A 5,028-nucleotide genomic window follows, 5' to 3' on the forward strand; every position below is an offset into this window, starting at 1 on the left:
CCAGCCCTGTTTGCGGGGTTTTGGGGTGATCTTCTCTCCATCCTTCCCACTCTGCCTCCCAAGTGGGAATAGTTCCCTCAGGTCCCACCCCGCCGCCTTTCCCTGCAGTGATCCAGCTCCAGTTGGGTGTTCCCTGGGAGAAACGAAGCCAAGAGCCCCGGGATGAGCCTTTACGGAGTTTTAGGAGTTTTTAGGAGACCCTAAAGAGAAAAACTCGAGGGGATTTGCTCTTCCCCTGCCACAGGGGGACCTTGCCAAGCTTGTTTTGGGAAAGACTCGGAAGCCGTTTGGGATCTGGGGTCTCCACGGCCTCACGGAGGGGGGTGGGGTGGGGTGTGGATAACCCCACTGGGGCGGGAATTTTGGTGGGAATTTCCTCTCCTTGCCGTGGCCTTGCTGTCCCTGCCCTCATTTTGGGTCAGGGAGGGGAGATTTTAGGACATGGAGAGAGAAACCAGCGCCCTGGAGCCCTGAGGAAGGGCTAAATCCGGGTGCTGACTGCAAACCTCAGCGGGATTCTCCCAAAATACGCCCCCAAAAAAGGGTTTTGCCTCCTGCCGTGGCCCAGAGGATGAACACCCGACGCTGGGGAGGCAGGACAGGTCCTGTCCTTCGGGAAGGACATCCCCCGGGTCCTCAGCATCCCCTGGAAGGCCGGGAGAGCTCCGGCTCTTGGAGCGGCTCCACGAGGGAGGGGCCGGGAGGCCGTAAATCCCGGCCGAGCAGCCTTGGCAGAGCCCGGCCCGTCCACGAGGGCACATCCATCAGCATTAATCCAAATCAGCTCCTCAAGTGGATTAACTGGAGCACCCGGAGCCCCTTTCTGGGCACTTAGTCACAATTACAGTTGGTTTAATTCAGTTCAGTTTAATTCTCGAAGCCAAACCCGGTTAGGGCCCGGCTGCCTTCGGAAGGGGAAGGTCCAGGCGTGGGTTTAACACGATTGAATCCGGTTTAAATTCACAGCCCCGGTCGGGCTGTGGCCCCTGGGGAGGCGGCTCGGCGGGAATTCCGAGGGGGGAATCCCCGGGGAAAATCGGCGGGGCTGGGGGAGGGCTGGGCTGGGGCGGAGACTCACAGAGGCACAGAATCCTGGAATCCGGGAATCCTGGAATCCGGGAATCCGGGAATCACAGACTCACAGAGGCACGGAATCCTGGAATCCTGGAATCCTGGAATCCCAGAATCCTGGAATCACAGACTCACAGAGGCACGGAATCCTGGAATCCGGGAATCTGGGAATCCTGGAATCACAGACTCACAGAGGCACGGAATCCTGGAATCCTGGAATCCGGGAATCCGGGAATCCTGGAATCACAGACTCACAGAGGCATGGAATCCTGGAATCCCAGAATTCCGGAATCACAGACTCACAGAGGCACGGAATCCGGGAATCCTGGAATCCTGGAATCCTGGAATCACAGACTCACAGAGGCACGGAATCCTGGAATCTGGGAATCCTGGAATCCGGGAATCACAGACTCACAGAGGCACGGAATCCTGGAATCTGGGAATCCTGGAATCCTGGAATCACAGACTCACAGAGGCACGGAATCCTGGAATCCTGGAATCCTGGAATCCGGGAATCCGGGAATCACAGACTCACAGAGGCGCGGAATCCTGGAATCCTGGAATCCGGGAATCACAGGCTCACAGAACCTCCAGAACCCTCCAGGACCCCCTCAGACACCCCAGGATCCTCCAGGATCCTCCAGGACCCTCCAGAACCCTCCAGGATTCTCCAGGACCCCCCTGAACCCTCCAGGATCCTCCAGGACCCCCAAGGACGCTCCAGGACCCCCTTGAACCCTCCAGGATTCTCCAGGACCCCCCAGGATCCCCTAAGATCCTCCAGGATCCTCCAGAACCCTCCAGGACCCTTCAGAACTTTCTGGGACCCTCCAGGACCCTCCAGGACCCAGAATTTCCCCAGAATTTTCCAGGACCCCCCCGAATCCTCCAGAGCCCCCCAAGACCCTCCAGAACCCTCCCCTCCAGGACCCTCAAGGACCATCCAGGACCCCCCAGGACCCCCCAGGACCGACCAGGACCATCCAAGATCCCCCAAGACTCTCCAGGACCACCCCCAAACCCTCCAGGACCCTTCAGGATCCCCCAGGACCCTCCTGGACCCCCTCGGACTTTCCAGGATCCTCCAAGACCCTCCAGAATTTTCCAGGACCCCCCAGAATCCCCCAGAACCCTCCAAGACCCTCCAGGACCCTGAAGGACTTTCCAGGACCCTCCAGGGTCCCGCAGGACCCTTCAGGACCCCAAAGGACTTTCCAGGATCCCCCAAGACCCTCCAGAACCCCCCCGAACCACCCCAGACCCCAAAGGACTTTCCAGGATCCCCCAAGACCCTCCAGGATCCTCCAGAACCCTCCAGAACCCTCCAGAACCCCCCAGAACCCCCCCGGACCCTCCAGGACCCCTCAGGCCCGGGAGGAATGATATCTCCAGCGGAGATCCCGCTGGAATTCGGGCGGGCAGAGGAGGCTCCTTGTCTCCTCCTTATGAATCACAGGGAAGAAAGGAGGTCCCTTCCCCTTCCCAGAAATCCCGGGGGGTTTTCCCAACCCCAGGCTCACATCCCATCCCACCACGGGCAGGAGAAGCCCCTCATCCCACCCCCCCGGCAGCCCCAGCCTCCCGCGGGGGGTTTAGCCCAGGCTTAAAGTTAAGCAGGTGTTTAAAGTTAAGCAAATGTTTCCGTGCTCTGCTGAGCCCGGGCAGTAAAAAATCCCCAGGTTTGCTTTAAATTCCCGGGATGGATTTTTCCCGGTGCGTCTCCGGAGGGTCTTTTGCCGCCTCTCTTCCGTTTTTTCTGGAGGTGAGGAGGAGAAACTTCACCTCTCCAGGGGAAACTTCACCTCTCCAGGGGAAATTTGGGGCTCCTCTCCCGCAATTAGAGCAGGACCGGCTGCCTTTTGTCAGCAAGGTCCTGGTGACTCGTCAAGAAGCCCAAAAATGTGGGATTTGAGGGAATTCCGAGGGGTTTAATGTTCACCCGAGAGCTGAGCAGTGTTTGTCCCGGGCCAAGGTGCTCCTGGAATGGGAGCAGATCCAGGGAAACGGGAGCAGATCCAGGGAAACAGGGGCAGATCCAGGGATGGGGTCAGGATTTCAGGATCTGAAATGGGAGCAGATCCAGGGAAACGGGAGCAGATCCAGGGAAACAGGGGCAGATCCAGGGATGGGGTCGGGGTGTCAGGATCTGGAATGGGAGCAGATCCAGGGAAACGGGAGCAGATCCAGGGAAACAGGAGCAGATCCAGGGAAACAGGAGCAGATCCAGGGATGGGGTCAGGATTTCAGGACCTGGAATGGGAGCAGATCCAGGGAAACAGGAGCAGATCCAGAGGATGGGGTGGGAGTGTCAGGACCTGGAATGGGAGCAGATCCAGGGATGGGGTCGGGGTGTCAGGACCTGGAATGGGAGTAGATCCAGGGAAACAGGAGCAGATCCAGGGATGGGGTCGGGGTGTCAGGATCTGGAATGGGAACAGATCCAGGGAAACAGGGGCAGATCCAGGGATGGGGTCAGGATTTCAGGATCTGAAATGGGAGAAGATCCGGGGATGGGGTCAGGGTGTCAGGACCTGGAATGGGAGCAGATCCAGGGAAACAGGAGCAGATCCAGGGATGGGGTGGGGGTGTCAGGACCCAGAACGGTGCCAGCTCCTGCTGTTGGGATTTGTGTTGGGATTCCGGACCCTCAGGAGGGACCGGATGAACCCTCCCCCCAACCCTCCCCCCACAGCCGCATCCCAACACTTCCCTCTTCCCTCCGAGGCAGGAGAATCCTCCCAGCACACAAACCCAGCCCGACCTTCCACTCCTTTTATTCCCAAATTTCCCCCCCCCGCCGCCCCCCATTCCCAGACCTCCCTCCCTGGAGCCGCCGCCGCCGCGGTGACTTTGGAATCTCCTCGCAAATATTCCCGGAGGGGGGGCGGGAATGTAAATAAACCCCTGGCCGGGATTCACGGTCGGGATCGGATCGCGCGTTCTTCTCCCTCCTCCCCCCGCCCCTTCCCGGCCTCTCCTGACGGGAATTCCTGACGGGAATTCCACCTGAATCGGTCTTTGTGTGTTCCTCGGAGCGCGGGAGCTGCAGAACCTCCCCAGCCCCCTCTGGAATATTTCCCAGCGCGCGCCCTGAGGGGTTTTTTTGGGGGGTGGGTGGGATGGTTGTGGAGGGGAGGGGGGGAGAAAGGAGTTAAAAAACAGCAAAAAATCACTTTTTTGGGGGAGGTTGGTGCGTTATAAATGCGGGATTTGTTGTGGGGGCGACCCGAGAGCCCGGGGGGTGTCCTGGGGGCAGGGTGGGAGCCAGGCTGGAGTGGGGGGGGGGGTCTCCTTCCCTTTGCTCTTGCTCCAAATCCCTCCCAAACCCACCCTGCTCTCCCCCAGAACGAGGAAATCCTGGACCAGGGTGGATCCATCCCATCAGGGGCTTGAGAGAACCCTCTTTGTGTCCCCCCAGAAATGGGGCAGGAACAGAAATGTGGGGTCAGGGACCACCCCTTGGCCCAGGACCTGGCTTTGGAGGAGGTTTGGAGACCCCCACGCTCATCTCGGAGGTCCCCAAGGCTGCCTTGGTGGCCGAGAGGAGATCTGGGAGCACCCCCAGGGCTGGGGGCTCATCCTGGGGTGGGCCCAGGGGAGGATTGGGGTGTTCAAGGTCTCCCTTGGAGTGTCCAACCCCTTCCAGAAACAGAGAACTGACCAAATCCCACCCAAATCCACCCTGTTCTCCCCCAGAACGAGGAAATCCTGGACCAGGGTGGATCCATCCCATCAGGGGCTTGAGAAAACCTTCTTTGTGTCCCCCCAAAATGGGGCAGGAACAGAAATGTGGGGTCAGGGACCACCCCTTGACCCAGGACTTGGCTTTGGGGGAGGTTTGGAGATCCCCATGCTCATCTCGGAGGCCCCCCAAGCCTCATCCCCTCCCTCCCACGGGACATTTCACATTCCAAAACTCCCTCCAACCACCATAGCCCCTGGAGCCTCGGCTGGAAA

At 59.5% G+C, this 5,028-nt stretch overlaps 2 long non-coding RNA genes across 2 annotated transcripts; both read right to left on the reverse strand.

Moving 5' to 3' along the window:
- Window positions 1-851: 851 nt before the first annotated feature.
- LOC120322799 lies at window positions 852-1,586 on the reverse strand. Its single transcript, XR_005562720.1, has 2 exons — window positions 1,079-1,586; window positions 852-986 (listed from the first exon to the last, which is right to left on the reverse strand). It is a non-coding gene; the product is annotated as an uncharacterized LOC120322799 (long non-coding RNA).
- A 1,105-nt stretch (window positions 1,587-2,691) lies between these two features.
- On the reverse strand, window positions 2,692-3,787 carry LOC120322798. Its single transcript, XR_005562719.1, has 2 exons — window positions 3,431-3,787; window positions 2,692-3,133 (listed from the first exon to the last, which is right to left on the reverse strand). It is a non-coding gene; the product is annotated as an uncharacterized LOC120322798 (long non-coding RNA).
- Window positions 3,788-5,028: the final 1,241 nt, after the last annotated feature.

Source organism: Pipra filicauda, unplaced genomic scaffold, assembly GCF_003945595.2.
Source record: "Pipra filicauda isolate LSUMZ 115617 unplaced genomic scaffold, ASM394559v2 scaffold1566_size9584_pilon, whole genome shotgun sequence".
Classification (NCBI taxonomy): domain Eukaryota; kingdom Metazoa; phylum Chordata; class Aves; order Passeriformes; family Pipridae; genus Pipra; species Pipra filicauda.